This window comes from Thermobia domestica, unplaced genomic scaffold (assembly GCF_964235325.1).
Source record: "Thermobia domestica unplaced genomic scaffold, izTheDome1.hap1.1 HAP1_SCAFFOLD_119, whole genome shotgun sequence".
In the NCBI taxonomy this organism is placed as follows: Eukaryota; Metazoa; Arthropoda; class Insecta; order Zygentoma; family Lepismatidae; genus Thermobia; species Thermobia domestica.
This window is the reverse complement of record NW_027655891.1, coordinates 310,009-326,036: the sequence shown is the minus strand read 5'-3', so window position 1 is coordinate 326,036 and position 16,028 is coordinate 310,009. Positions and strand designations below refer to the sequence as shown.

The window sequence follows — 16,028 nt, the reverse complement described above, 5'->3', positions numbered from 1 at the left end:
TCCCTCATGTACATTATTCACTCACGACCATCGTTAAACCTTTTTACGCACGTGTACAGAGTCTTTTCAAATGTCTTTTGTGTTACTAATATTTTTCCTTGTGCATGAATTGCTATACTGTGCTATACCTTCCATATCAATGTTATGCAGCGCTGGCAACACTGCGGTCCGGATGGCAACCCAGATTATGATCTTTCTTCGTCTTTGATGTCCTTGTTATGTTTAGTTTCTTTCTTTTGGTTGACTTTCTTTCCCTGTTTGCAAGAAATTAACTTTTCCCGTCATTTCTGACTTTCTTCAATTTTGCCGACATTCAATGTTTCCTCTTTCCTCGCTCCGCTCCCTATGGCCCTTAGCACCTTAAATTTCTGTGTTCTCCATATCTTTTCATGCTCAATCAGATGGCGTATGTCTGCATCTGATTTGCGCCACAACCATATGGTCCCTTACTTGTGAGTCAAAGAGAGAACATCATTAAGATTAGTTCGCTAACGATAATTGCTGTTGTTGCTGAAAAATACTACTAATGATAATACAGTATGTTTCAAAATCGTGCAAATGATAATTACTTGTATTTTGGATAAAAACCGAATATTTGATCTTTGGGGGTAACAATTCAGGGGAGCGGAGACAATGTAAATCCAGAATTTTCCCGCCTACACAGTGATGTCCGGGAGCTTTAGATGAACTAATATAGGCCTAATCAGCTTTGACCTAATGTGTGCATATAGACGTAAATTTTCTGTATTTTGTAGCGAATTATATACATATATATTTTTTCCCTTAAGATAAAAAAGATACGCCAACCCTTATGAGACAACTAATAGTACCGGTCAGCGCTTTGAACTTTTTCGCCTCCACTTCGTAGACTAAATGAAGTTATATATATATATATAGGGTGTTTCAAAACAACACTGACAACGTTTGGGAGGTGATTCCTGACCCAAGATAAGACAAAAAGTGTAGACTAACCTGGGTGGACAAATGCTTCCTTTCGGAGTTATTGGCTGCCGAAAACATTGAAATATATACTTTAAAAATCCACAGCTCCAATACTATGGAACCTAGCGTAGTCGGGTCAAGACTTCACTTAGAAACCAGTATGTGCTCTATCCAAAAATCCATGATTTAGAATTCTAAGGTACCTACGCAACAATTTTTATAGAGGGAGTTTGGCTATGAGTATATAATTTGAAGTAATCGCCAACTACCTGTATAAAAATTATTGCGGAAGTACCGCACGATTCTGAAATATGGATTTTTGGATACGGCACATACTAATTCTTAAGTGAAATCTTGACCCGACTACGGTAGGTGCCATAGTTTTGGAGCTATGGGTCTTTAAAGTTCACTTTTTCATGTTTTCGGCAGCCTATAACTCTGAAAGGAAGTATTTGTGCACCCAGGTTGGTCTATACTTTTAGTCTTATCTTGGTGTCAGCAATAACCGCCCAAAAGTTGTCGGTGTTGTTTTGAATCACCCTGTATGTATAATCAGAATTTAAATACTGGCTCTCAGAAACGTCTAAGGAAACTCATTTTTAAGATAAAACTACTGTTTATGACTTTTTATGGGAAATTATTCATATGATGTTATAAGGTAGTTAAAGAAATATTTATTTATACAAACAAAATAGCATAAACTCTGTTTGGAATATTATTTTAGAAGAACACATCCTCTGAAATAAACTACTTGTTGTTGACCTTTATTAGCATAAATTAAATGTCATTTTATATGATTGTTAATGTAATAATAGATCATAAAGTATGAAGAAAATCGCCCTAGGAGTATTTGAAAAAAAAACACCAGAAGTAAACTTTCATTATGATTTTTTTTCAAACTGAGAATCTTAGACCAATGCAGTGTTACCAATAACGAAAAATAAAGAAATCTTTTAGTTTAACGTCCTACGATTATGCCCTTTAGGCTAAGGGAGACGGATGACTTAGACAAGTGAATGATAATGGAAAAATTAGTGGAATGAGGTTGTGGGAGGAAAGGGAGTATTCCGAGAAAACCCACAGACACGACGTTCTCAATCACAAACTTGCTTCCCCGGGGATCAAACCATGGACCCTACGAACAAGAGGTAACCGCTCTAACTTATCAATCAAATATAGTCTATATAATATATATTCATAATAATAATGAAATCCTAATAAAATCGTCTGAAGTCGCTTTTATTTATCTTCCGTAAATAATTCACTCTCTGTGGATAGTCTCAGTGTATGGTTAACGAAATTTAGAAAATATCAACAATATTGCCCGGGTCCTTTCTAAGAATTGAGTTGATTTTGAGTTTAATGTCCCTTTCAACAGCGACTCTGTATTAGAAAGGATCTATTGATTAACGTGGAATCCGAACTAAATGAGCTCCCGCCGGGAATCGAAACCGGGTCTCCCACGCCGAAGACGCGTACGCTAACCGGTTAGCCACGTCACTTTTAAGAAAATCAGCCAGAAATTACAAATACCGCTAGAATAAAGCACTCCCTTCTGGAGTTTATATCATGTTGAAAATCGACCTAAAATGTGTCGCAGAAAAAAATGTAACAATTGAAATATTCATGAGTAGAAAAACAAAAAAAAATGTAATGATGTGAGATGTTCTGTACATATGTTGGGGTGTGTATGTTCGTTTCTACCACCAAAGAACACTAATCAATACGTCCAGAAAAAAAAAAAAACGAATGAGTTTTTCTTTAATACGCGACATAAGGCGATTTACAAAGTTTTTGTCCAATTTATCACTAGCAGGTTTCCACTGCCGTTTGAATTCTTGCACGTTCTTCGCTGCTACGTTGTTCTCCTTCAACTTTCTTTTCATTGCTGCCCAATATTTTTCAATGGGGCGAAGTTCAGGGCAGTTTGGTGGATTGGCAGCTTTCGGCACAACGTTCACATTATTGTGTTCATACGATACTAAAGCCCTGCGACTGTAATGAGGAGTAGCCAAATCGGGTCAGAAAATAGTATTAGCATTATGTTGCCTAATAAATGGCAGAAGCCGGTTTTCTAAACATTCTGATATGTAAATATCCTGATTAATTATCCCTGAAATGATGAACGCCTCATTTTTCTTTCCACAGGAGCAAATTGCTTGCCATATCAAGAACTTTAGTGGAAATTTTGCTGTGCGTTTGGTTCTTATGTCTGTAAAATCGTCCATTCCACTCTTTGCCACATAATATTTTGGTCCTGGCAGTTGTTGACTGTCGGCCAGAACATAAGTTTCGTCATCCATAACGAGACAACTCGAAAATTGCGAAGCATATTAGCATACAGTTTTCATGCACGCATTTTTGCAATATTTTGTTGTTTCTCGCTTCTGTCCGGCACTTTAAGCTCGAAACGACTTTAAATCTTGCTGTTTTTTAATCCTCTGTACACTTGACTTTGTTGTATTATACCTTTCAGCCATTCTGCGTACAGACGTGCTGGATTTCTTCGATGTGCACTCACAATTTTTCGCACTAATGCACTGTCACTTACACCAGCTTTCTTTCCACTCCCTTTCTTCCTGTCACACGTTAATGTATTCTTGAAACGGAGAATAATGTCCCTTACGGTTTTCCTATTCAATTTAAGTTCTTTTGCTATGGATACATATGACCGTTCAGGAGTTTCTTTATATTTGTAAATCACTTGTTTACGTGTCTGCAGTTGTTTTGATGCCATCTTGCACGACTGTTTGACAACGCCACACGTCTACTAGCTACAGCACTACTCACAACTGCAAGCTTCAAGTACACAATGAAATGAGTCCTGTTCTACTTGTTATTTACGAGAACTTATTTTAACAAGTTGTTACATTTTTTTTCTGGGACACACTTTATACAATGTTCTAGTTCTGACATAACATACAGATCCTAATATTTTCAATGGTATGCGTTTATGTGAGTGTACATCGAACGAAGGGACAGATGGCAGTATACATATATTCAAAATCGTCTTTCTCGACATGTGCAATACAAGAAACATGTAAATTCGTTGAAATCTCGAATTTCAACTATTTTACCATTATTATACACCGTTCTTCCTTCTCTCCTTTTCTCGATCTGAATAATAACTTCAAATACATACCTTTTATATCATATAACCTTCTAACTTTTAAACTAATAAACAAAAAAAATTAAAAAGTTGAAATTTTTGCAACATACAAATATCAGTAGCACAACATTGTTTCACATACTCTGTAATAGTACTAGGTTAACAGTATTACTACGCAACATAACATTATGTTTTTCAAATGGTACTGCTTTAGGTTATTACACATATCATATCAACATGTCAACCGAAAACTCACAAGATTATATCTGTTACTCAATGTTGTAAGCTAAGGAAAAAACGAATCTTCAAGTTTTACGTCCCACGATTATGCCGGCTACGCTAAAGGAGACGGTAATGATGAGAAATGAATGAAATGGTGGAATGAAGAAAGTGGGATTAAACGAGAGACTCCCCAAAAGAACACGCACACGGTGTTTGTCTACCACAAAGCTAACTTGGCGCGAGGTGGGATCGAACTAAGGATCGCATGCGCAAGATGTGAACGTTCTACCACTGAGCCACCGCGGCCCATGCAAGCTAGGGATGTTACAGTGTCTTAAACGGTCAAAGTTCGGTAACTGTACAGCAGAAATAACGCAAGTGAGACGGATGGGTGAATGCAGAGGGGTGTACTGTCTAATTCTATGATCATGATATAAATTTCGAATGAATATAGTTACAGGGGATTGAAAATTTGACTTTTGTTTCCAAAAACTACTTAGATAAGTACCTTATCCAATTGCATCGATGGTTTTTGAATAGATGTAAAGAACATAATGCTGTTTATAGCAATTTGATATCTCAAACCGTTCTGGAGAGAGGTAAGCACTGGTAAAGTTTGCAACACTGCTAAAAATTATGTAATTCCAAGAATTTGGTGCAATTAGGCCTAATTTACCATGAACTACTATTGGGACGTTATAGAAGCGAAGCAACATAATTACCCTTTTAAAATCTTCTCACAAATATGACATTTGGAGTAATATTGCAATTTTTACATATTTTTGATGTCTCCATAATAGTTTGAGATATCAAATTGTAAATTGCATTATGAGCTTTATACATATTCAAAACCAACTGTGTACTTGGATGTGATACCTATGTAAGCATTTTTTCATAATAATGTTTTCTGAATCAGGTCATTATTTTAATCCCTCGTAATTTCGTTTCTAATTAACTACCTATATGATCTATGGTACCCAGAGATTCAATGTTACATTCATTAAAGATGTTCGTTGACTCTTGTCTTAAGTCAACTGGATTCAGTTTTTACTTTGTATTCCTACTTCTGTGAGCCGTATTATCCTCCCATTTTAATGTTATCCTACCATCTACCCCTAATTCTGCCTAATGAACGTTTTCCGATTGGGGTTCCAGTGAAAATTTTGAAAGCGTTCCTGCTTTCTTCCACTCTGGCTGCATGACCTGCCCACCTGAGCCTTCTAGTTTAGTGACCCTAAGAACGTTTGGTAGATATGAATTATGCAGTTCATCGTTATGAAGTCTTCGTCATTCCCCATTCTCTTTTCTCTTGGGTCTGAATATTTGTCTCATGATCTTATTCTCAAATTCTTTCAGTCTTAGTTCTTCCCTGAGAGTAAGTGATCATGTCTTGTAACTATACAGAGCAACAGGCATAGTTATGATTTTATAACTTAATTTCTTCTTATTCGAAATGCATCATATGATTACTTTAGATATGCAGTGCCCTCTCTGTATTACTTCTGTTGTAGGAGCCTTCAAAATTTTGGTTCTTTTTCGATATTTCTGACCATGTAGACTCCTTAGTTTGCAACACTGAATAACAAATTTGATATTACGCTGAAATACGTAATATTCTGAAGTAGTTGTATTTGAAACAACATAATTTTCTGTTTGGTTGGCTACATCGTTCACTTTGTAGAAGTTCAAAATATATCCAACACTGTTCCCTGCCAACATTTGTATCTTACAAAATTTCATTTTTCTATGTGTACTAAAAGTTACAAGAACATGCCATGATAAATGATTCGCCCCGTAGGCCCTATATTTTAGTAATTCCATCTAATGGCGTTTATACTTTATTATCCTCTAGAGTCCTGGCAATAAGCGATAGTTAATTTGGTTTTGTAAGTATCGTTTGAAATATGATGATTGTTAATGCCATCTAACGAGAAAGATTCTAATAAACACAGGCGGAAGGTTCACAAAGGTACCAAAGCAGATTCTACTACGATGCAAGCCTCAGAATACAAGAAAAAATAAATAAAAAACAGAGGTGCACATATGTGCACCTATGGACTGAAGAGGTTATTCGTTAGAATTCTAGTTCTTTTGCATAAAATGGGTGATTTAAAATGTATTAGTTTTATTTCTGGCTCTGTGTTTTTAACTGATATACGGAAGAAGTTTCTTATTTTGACCTGTGTGTATGTATGCATATAACATTATCTATTCGTAATTTTTGTGTACCGAAGATCGTTGCTTGTATTTCTATGGGATTTTCATTGGTCTAACGTGCTATTCTCAACGAAAGTTCTTACCTATAAAAGTTCTTTAATAACTTTATTAATTGAAAGAAAAAAAAAACTGACTTCGTAAAAGAAGGTCTCAGTTCGACCATTTGTTGTATGTATGATCATCCATACCTTCGCCATAATAGTACAGATCTTACTTTTCTTTTGTTCGTTTGTTTGAAAGAGTATATCTTTTCGGTTATTACCTGTAAATTTTGTTACGATCTGACGAGGAAATCTTTGGAGCTACAATATGAAACATCATCCAATGTCAATAACATAATTAACACACGCATACCTCCGATATGGATGAAGTCCATAAAGTCCTGCAGGAAAGTAAACCTATATAACTTGGAAACTAAGTAATGTATCAACAAATACTTTTTAGGGTACTTACAGAAAGGTTCAAAGTTTCAGCTAGTTAAGATCCATCGCCAAACCTCCAATTGTGCACCATTCACGTCCAAGCACTCTTGCAGCCTTTTTGGGAAACCAAGAATTGCGTGTTGGCGGTGCTCGTCTGGAATGTTCAAAATCACATCAGTCATTTTGTTTTTGAGATCATGCAGATTAGCTGGCTTCAGCGAATACACCTTGATCTTGACGTGTCCCTACTGCAAGTAATCACAAAGCACAAATCTGGTGATCTCGTAGGCCAAGGTGCGGGTCCTCTTCGCCCAATCCCTCTCTCCTTAAATTTTTCGTTAAGAAACTGTCGAACTTGAAGGGCATAGGTGGCGGTGCCCCATCCTGTTGAAGGATGTGAACCTCATTAAGGATGCCTAACCTAGTAAGTTCTGACAAAAGGAATGTCTGTACCATGTTCAGATAATTGTTACCATTTACCGTCTCTTCCTCGAAGAAAAAAGGGACGACAATGTAGTCCATTGAAACAGCACACCAAACATCGACTTTGGGACTACCCCGTTTGTGCTCCTCGAATTCACGTGGATTTTCCAAGCCCAAATTCGGCAGTTGTATCTGTTCCCTTTTCCCGACCCATGAAATGTGGCTTCATCTGAAAACAGAAATCAAGACAGAAGGTCACCATCTCCTTGTAAGCAGGTAAGCATTGACTCACAGAACTCCATTCTGATGTCACAGTCTTCCTCTATCAGCTCGTGCACAAATTTTAACTTATAGGGCCAGACCTTCAAATTCTTGCGTACGATCTTGTATAACGTTGACTTTGGTATTCCCAATTCCAATGACTTACGTTTAAGCGACTTCATTGGGCTACTGGCTACGCTGTCCTGCAAAGTGTGAATCACATCGTCACTCATTCCTGACCTTCCATTGCGTGGTAAATCTGACACACTTCCCGTTTCTTTGAACTTCTCGTACCACCTCTTGATACTTGTTTCTGCTGGGGTGTTTTCCCATAAGTTGTTTGGAACTTTCTCCGCACTGAAACGCAAGATTTTAATTACGCAAACCACAAAACATATTGTGCCTTTTCTTTAACAGACGCCATCTTAAGTCACGTGATTACCGGCGCAAACGTCATCAAGTATTGTGTCCAGAACAAAACTTTAAACTTTCCTTCTTCCAACTCCAAAAATTTATACACTTAAACGTAACAGTTTCCAAGTTATAGAGTTTTATTTTCCTGCAGGACTTTATAGACTCCCTGTATCGATTTACTGATTCTTTATTTGTTTGAAACAGTATACTTCCCTAAGAATTTTAGATAATTTTTATGAGGATCTATTGAGAGTATTTGAAGCTAGGCCATCAAACTCATCAATGTGTGACACTATTTATGCCATAACTGTATGTATGTTCATGCATAATTCCTTAACGTATACATCGATGTTTTTCTTTAAAAAAATATTTATTCTAGTATATTTCGTAGACAAATGCTACAAATAAGGCTGGCCTTACAGTGAGGAAGCAAACGGGTGGAAGTGCCTATCATTTATTGCTCAATTGAGTTTTGCCGGAAAGCAGCTGTCCACGAACTCATACAGATCGGCTGCACCCTCAGCAAGCGAATGTTCCAGGGTCATTTTTAACGCTGCATGGCATGTGTGGCAGTGTCAGACGAGTGCCCTTGTTTCTTCCCTGCTAGGCAAAACTTTTCGGAGCATTTCGATCGGCGCAAACGCCGATCGATACCTAAACTAACTGTCGTCTGTTATTTTTGTTATACTGGGGATTGTGTAGCTGTACATGTAAAGCTACTGCGCACACTGAGGAATCGACTAGGTAATTACTCCGTGCAAAATTTGTTTCTAAGCCTTTGCTCCTTCAGTGTGTAGGCAGCTTAAGTTTTATCCGGACCAATTTAGCGCTTATCTCTGTCAGTAACAGTAGTAGCTTCACATCCACAGCAACACAATCTTAAGTAAAACACAAACAATTGGAGATAGGAATGTGAGGTCTCGGTCTCCGCATGCACCGATTGAAAGGCTCCCATAATTTTGACCCGCAACAAGGTAATGAGGGTTAGCGTCCGACGCTGCTCCCGGTACTAAGTGTCGTGCGGCGTTGCGAGTGACCCTGGAGCATGCGCTTGCTCAGTTTGCTACTGACATATTTGAATTCATGAAGAACGTTTGGTACAAAACCTAGAGAGTAGAAATGAAGCGCAACGTCTGCTTTTATCCGTTTGCATCCTTAACGTGCCGCTAGTCCAGAATACTTGATTAATATTCGATATTCTTTGGAAGATTTAATGAGTTTTATACTTACCTACAAGAGCAGTGCTAATCTGCAAAGAAAAAATACAGTAATATTACTATTTTATTCTGTTAAAATAAGATTTAATGTTAAAGTAAATATATTAAAAAGAAAACATTTAACAAAATCATCATCATATGTTATGAAACAAACACCAGAAAGATTACGGCAAATCACACCAATTTTCTAAAAATATAATAGATCCTAGATTCTTGAACACGTTGGTTTACGGACAAGTTTTGTGAACAATTTTTCCTTTGACATGCGAGAAACATAACGGAGTACGAACAAATACATTCACATAGGAGGTCTGGCTTTAAAAAAATAGCGAGACTAGTTCCAAAAATACGGTTTATTGTAAGAAACTTACAAATTAAAGGTGATTTTTTTTCCATCTCTATAGACGTTTACATATAAAATTTCCGACGTTACTTGAAGCAGTTCTGGGAATCTTGAGTTGTCACCGTATTGAGTTTCGCTATCGTTGTCTACTTCATTTCTTCCACAGCCTGAAAATGAATTATTTCCAGGGCGGATTTCACTTTCGGGTAAATACAAATTAGCAAGTTGGCAAGTTTGGCAAATAAGGTGGGTCTTCTAACACTGGAGTCTTTTTAGCTGTCAGAAACCGCTTAACGGTTAAAACAGTACGCGAAGGAACATTGTCGTGATGAACAATCCATTCATTGTTATTCCAGAAGAGGGGCTTTTTCTTTCTCGCAGCTTCACCAAATTTGCTAATACTGCTTATTCACGGTTTCACCTGATAGTGGTTTCAAGATCATACAGAAAGATCTACGTCTCTTCACCAGTGACGATTTTCGTTAGCAAGTCAAATTGTGCTTCGAGGTTTTCCATTGTGTCACTGCTTCCGGAAGTCTTTATGCTCCTGTGTAAGATTTTTCGTAACATTTTAGAGCAAACTTTGCACATGTTCAAATGGCAATGCAGAATTGTGCAGACGAACTCTTTATCGTTGCTCACCATGTCTGCTGTCATTCGAATGCTGAGTCTGCAATCTTTCCAGACAATGTCAATCAATTCTGCCAATTTTCCTCTACTGTTGCTGTGACAGGATGACCCGGTCCTTAAACATCATTAACGTTCTCACGTCTCTCGCTGATGCATTTATGCCACTTCACCCTAAAAGTGAGTACTTCCTCTAATTTGAGAAAATTGAACCACTTGCATGTCATTATGGATGTGTTGTCGATAGTGTAGAGGTGGAAACCTCTCCCGAAAGTTTTGAAACGTTATGAGGAGGAAAAAGAATGCAAAGTTACCTCCGTTTCTCAGTTTACTGAAGTGATGGATCCTTTCAAAATTGCATTTCACGAAATTCACAAATTAGCCGTAATTGCTGTCGCCATTCCTGTATCTAGCTACCATGTGAACGTTCTTTTTCGTGTCTTAGACGGGTTAAAACATATTTAAGAAATCGAATGGCAAACTGTAGCCGAAGCAATCTTTGTTTCCTTTCAGTAGAAAGAAAACTTGTAATGAATATTTCTGTAAAGAATGTAGTAAAATTATTCGATGTTGGACATAATCAACGCAATGTACTCCATTAAAGTGCAGGTATAAAAGTTTATTGTAAGCTTGTTCGTACCATGTGATCAGCCCTTCATAGTTTAAAATGCATTGTTGTTTCTGTGGATCATGATGAAGTTTTGTTAATTGCTATTTACTTCTTTATCCAATTTATAATTGTTTTATTTATTTTTTCAACTTGAGTTTCAATTTCAAAGATTTCTGTGTAAGGTATGATCAAAGAATTATGCTGTCGAATTTCCCTATTCTTTTAGTAACATAGATCTTTGCTGTTGCATATAGAGATCACGTCAAAAAATCTAAGGTGCGCCAATTAAGGATATACGAGAGAAAATATAAATGATTTATATTTTTTGTCTCTTCCTTTTTTGTAAAAAGTGCTTCAAAGATAAAAATGTTTGCAATAGCCTATTTTATTCTTGTTTTACTTTACTTACTTCTTGTGTATTTTAGGATATTAACGAAAAGTAGAGTATTATCTGTTAGTCTGTGTTGTTTGAACCTTCTTTATTTCTATGGATTCATGTGCATTCTTGGACGGAGAGAAGGTAAAGCTGTATTGAACTTCATCGATTACACAGTACACACCGTTATTATTGTTAAAAAAAAAAAAAAACTGGAAGTAGAGGTAGTGTGCCTGCTACGCGGAATTCGGTAGGTCGAGCATATAGCCACGAACTCCCGCAGCCCATCGTAAGTCCTGCATTTCTTCAGTCCCACCAGGCGAATGCCGGAATTGTACCTTCTATAAGGCCAAGATAGCTGTTTTCCACATCCTTGTCCCTCCCCTATTTCGGTCTGAGCCTTAGCTAACTAAAGAGTTTAAAGATTGAAACTTAATTATTGTCCAAAAAAATGTCTACATTGCCCAGTTCTTATTTACATTGTCCGCCCACCCAGCAACTAGGTCCGCCCTTTCCCGCCCACCCCATCAAACTTTTCTGGCGCCGTCCCTGACTAAAGTTTACACATGAATTACGATACCACTTTCTCTTCATTGCAACCTTTAATTGACTTATACCACTACACCCTATTAAATAGGAACCTTCCTGTATCTCAAAAATATTACAATAACTATGATCACACTTGACATTTCCATAAGCCACTAAAATACCGAAAGCCCCTCTTGCCTCATCAACCTAACGTAAAAATATCCACACTTGTATCTTCAAACTAATATGAACATCCACACTCGGTTCTAATTCTCTTTAACATGCAAAAGACTTCAGCCACTTATGGTTCCATTTCTACATCAACACGATTACACATTATTTATTTCTATGGAGTAACATCCTTCATTTGTTGTTTCTATTTTTGTCCGAACACTTTGTCCGATTATTTTCAACCAACACCTTGTCAGACTAATCAGCATAGTCATATCAAGTATCTTAAGTAAATACAATGTTAAATCTTGAAGATTTTCCTAGAACTGAAAATTCGTATAGCACTGCTCTTATTATTCAATATGTACCAATAGCTACAGTGATCCACTTAACATGTTTCAACTCTTCAACTTGAGCGAACATCATCCAGTCACCCGTGCTGCCATCTATTGAGTGTTGTCCTCAAGAAATGGTTGTCTTTTGTACCAAAAGGGTCAAATTTGGATTGTCTATTGAGCCATTTGAGCCACTTCTATTTGGCCAGTGGCTTCAAATTTTAAATATTAACGTTTTGAAGTATTAACGTTATAATCACTTGCGAAATGCGTTTGGCTGACGCAAAGATCTTAATGCATTTAGCACGAAGTGCCACAAGATATGTAAATTACTTTTGTTCATCTTATTATCCACAATTGAATTATGCTGTACGACCAACGGATTTATTCAGTCGAGTGAAGATTAGTACGGAAGAGGATGTACATTAACTGGGTGGAATCATAGTTCACGCAGCATACTTTGGTTAACTAAAGATGTAAAAAGATGTTCCTAAGGCATGTCGTACCCAATAAAAGTGTAGATAATACTCTTCACTATTTCTATTGCTTTTTTATGCAATATATGAAGTTCTTTTTTAAGAAAAAAGGAGGAAACTTGAAATTCTACCACTGTGAGTACGAAATACGATATATCTTAATGTTACGCATATACAGTATATATGATTGCAAATATTAGCGTCTCATTTTAACCGACTTAAAAAAAAATAGTTTTCAATTCAACTTGCTTATACAAATATTCTCGCATAAATGCTGTTTCGACATAAATACACTCATTTTGATTATTCTTTTTCTGTTCGAAAGACTATAACTTTACGGTGACCCCATATATAAACTTCTGTAGTATCTGGTGGCGATCTCTGGACTTTGACTATGAGATACTTCAACAAATGCAGGGTTAATTACAGTAAGTAACATGCTTATAGGCAACCTTACCACTCTTAATCGTTATTATTGGTTGCGTAACAACACAGGTGTTTACTGCAAAGTTTCAGAGTATTTTATACTCTCTTCATTCTTTGTAACATTTAATATAAGTGAAGAACAGGGTTTGTCGGTAAACTAATTAGACTGGCCGCCGCGTGGCACAAAAACTGTTTTTCAGTTTTGTCATTCCGGGACGAACTGTCAAGACTGTTTTCTTCAAAGAAGTCCTTGCCCGCCTCCACAGAGCCGTCAAACGGACACGACCGGAGATTACTGATCGCTGCATGCTGCACCACGACAACGTTCCAACGCACAGCGCCAACCTTGTCGCAGCCACCGTACAGCCCCGATGTGAGCCCACTAGACTTTTTTCTGTTCCCAAAGCACAAGAGAAGCCTGAAAGATCACCTTTTCCATGATATTCCTACCACCCAACGAGCTGTCACCGAGTCTCTCAAAGAGGTTTCGGTAGGGAACTTTTGCAGCGTAAGAATCGAATTGAGGGTGTGAGCGGCAACAGTGGTCTAACCCACATTTCTTAGAAATAGAGAAAAAATTAAGTTAAAGTTAAACACATGTGCTTTTTGTACAATATACCAAAAGCAACCACAAGTGGTTGAATGTGTAATACATTATATGTATATATATTGTACAAAAAAACACAAATGTTTAAGTTGATCTTTCTCCATTTTTAAAAATGTGGGTTAGACCATTGTTGCACCCACCCCCTCAATTAGCAGTGGTATATCGACGCGCAAGGAGACTATTGTGAAACATTTCAACAATATGTACCGATTGGATCCTTTTTTTTTTTTTTTTTTTTTTTTTACCAGAGCCAGTCTTGTTACTTTAGGGAGAAACTCTGTATATACTTCTGTGAAGCGAGTTAAGATTTTTAAAATATATAGTTTTTCTTCGGGGCTATCTAGTCACGAACAAGATATCTGTCTTGTCTTTAACTAGTTCACATAACGAACAAAATATCTAATTAACATTTTATATGAAGACACAGTGGGTTTCATAATGCTTATTTAAGATCAGTGTTGCCACAGTCCTAGCTCTGGAGTGGGCTGAAAAATAGTACCAAATTGAAACAAAAAGGGCTGAATTCATTATTTTATACCATCGGGGGTAAAAGTGTCGGGACGCCGTCAACCCACTTTCAGTAAATATCTGTAGCGTCCTCACTTCTAGAAAAATTACAATGGGCAAAGATAGGCACCGGGGACGGTGTGACGTCATGCATCCTCTACTTTCTCAGATCGACTTTTACTCCTGAGTGTAATACATGGCTCTATAACATGAAAGTAACAAAGATAAAGTTCTATAACACTCCCCTTTTTCCAAGAGTTTAAATCAAGTAAGTGTTTTTTCTTAATTAATTTTTTAAAAACATCCAAATAGGACGACTAAAATTTCTACCACACTGCTTCTTTCTCGTCTCCTTCATGCGTGGCGCAGATGCGCTCATCTAGCGTTATTTGTTTCGGTATAGTTCGAATTACGAATTTTCTACACAAAATTCCTAGCGTTATGCTGTGTAACGTCACAGAAATGAATGTTCAACAGCTTTTTTAAGAGTCCAACACACAGTATGAGAAACGTGAGATGTAGGAAAAGTCTTACTGACACTTTTGAAAAAGGGGCTGAAAATGCCTGCGTGGTACCAACGGGCCGATGAATGACAAAAAGGGCTGAATTTGGTACAATTGTATCAAGTGTGGCAACATTGTTTAAGGTCAAGTTACGAATAGAAAGAACGATTTTTTCATATTGGCTATAGTAAATAATGTATTTATCATTTCTTTTATTGACTTTAACTCTGTATCGTGGTTAGTGTCACGAAATAATAACCTGAAGTAAGTCCTTAAAGGTTGAGTTCCTATTAATGTTCATAAAGCGTATAAAGTTACCACATTTCTTATTGAATCCAAAGCTTTTCCACGATTACGTTAATTTTAAAGGACAAATTGTGTTAATTGATTTTGATGTCCATCTACTAACGTTCTGAGCAAACGTTAATGCTTTTAAATGCAAACAATTTCTAATTAATGTTATTTAGTACTGCACTGAGAAAAAATTGTAGGTGGCGTACTTAAAAAGATAGGTTACATGCGTAATTCCTTTAGTTTTTGGACTTAAAGTACAGCAGACGTATAACTGAAAACGCATGTTTTATAATACTTTCTGAATAATTGTTCCATCTATACGTACTTTCCGTATGAAACAATGTAGGCGTTCAGGATCCTTCATACAAATGGACGTATATAACATATAGCTGACGAAGGTAACATAAGTATATGCATGTGATATACGGAAAACTGTCAGATGTCAGACATCCTGCAAGGGCATGATGTAACATCTAAGGTCAGTGCGTATGTAGCATACGGATAGCGTACTGATTTCTATAGTAAGTAAGAGGATACTGTATATTTGTACAATATACCGCTGTCCGGAGAACGGAGTTTTCTCTCTGTAGATAATTTAACTTAACCCCAATTATCTCTTAAAGTATTCTTCCTTAAACTGATTTTTCAAAAAATGAAATACGGGGTGCGTGAAAAACAATTTTACAACTTTGAAATCTCATATTGATTTATTCATATATCTTATAGACATGATTTTAATATCATTTTGTAGAAAAAATACATCAAGGTCTGACTCACGCAGTACACAAGTTTAGAAATAAGTCACCACAAATTGCAGCAAATATAGCTGTCATTACTGGTCCCGAGCAAGAGAGCTGATTTCTCTGAAACTTTGGGGGCCCCTTTCATAAAATATATATGTAACAATACATATAACTATAAAAATAAATATAAAAATGTATGTTCATAAAAATACAAGGGGCCCACATGAGCTTTGCGTGGCCTGGGCGTCCTCGGGC

At 36.8% G+C, this 16,028-nt stretch overlaps 1 protein-coding gene and 1 long non-coding RNA gene across 2 annotated transcripts in view; one reads left to right on the top strand and one right to left on the bottom strand.

Annotated features, from left to right (window-relative positions):
- The window catches only part of LOC145676375 (solute carrier organic anion transporter family member 74D-like), a 261,508-nt gene that overhangs the window by 181,502 nt on the left and 63,978 nt on the right, over positions 1–16,028 (top strand). The gene's annotated exons all lie outside the window — the stretch shown is intronic.
- The window catches only part of LOC145676376 (uncharacterized), a 55,364-nt gene that overhangs the window by 28,012 nt on the left and 11,324 nt on the right, over positions 1–16,028 (bottom strand). Inside the window, exon 2 of the long non-coding RNA XR_014129386.1 lies at positions 9,241–9,259. This is a non-coding gene — a long non-coding RNA (uncharacterized LOC145676376). The remainder of the gene's footprint in view (positions 1–9,240; positions 9,260–16,028) is intronic.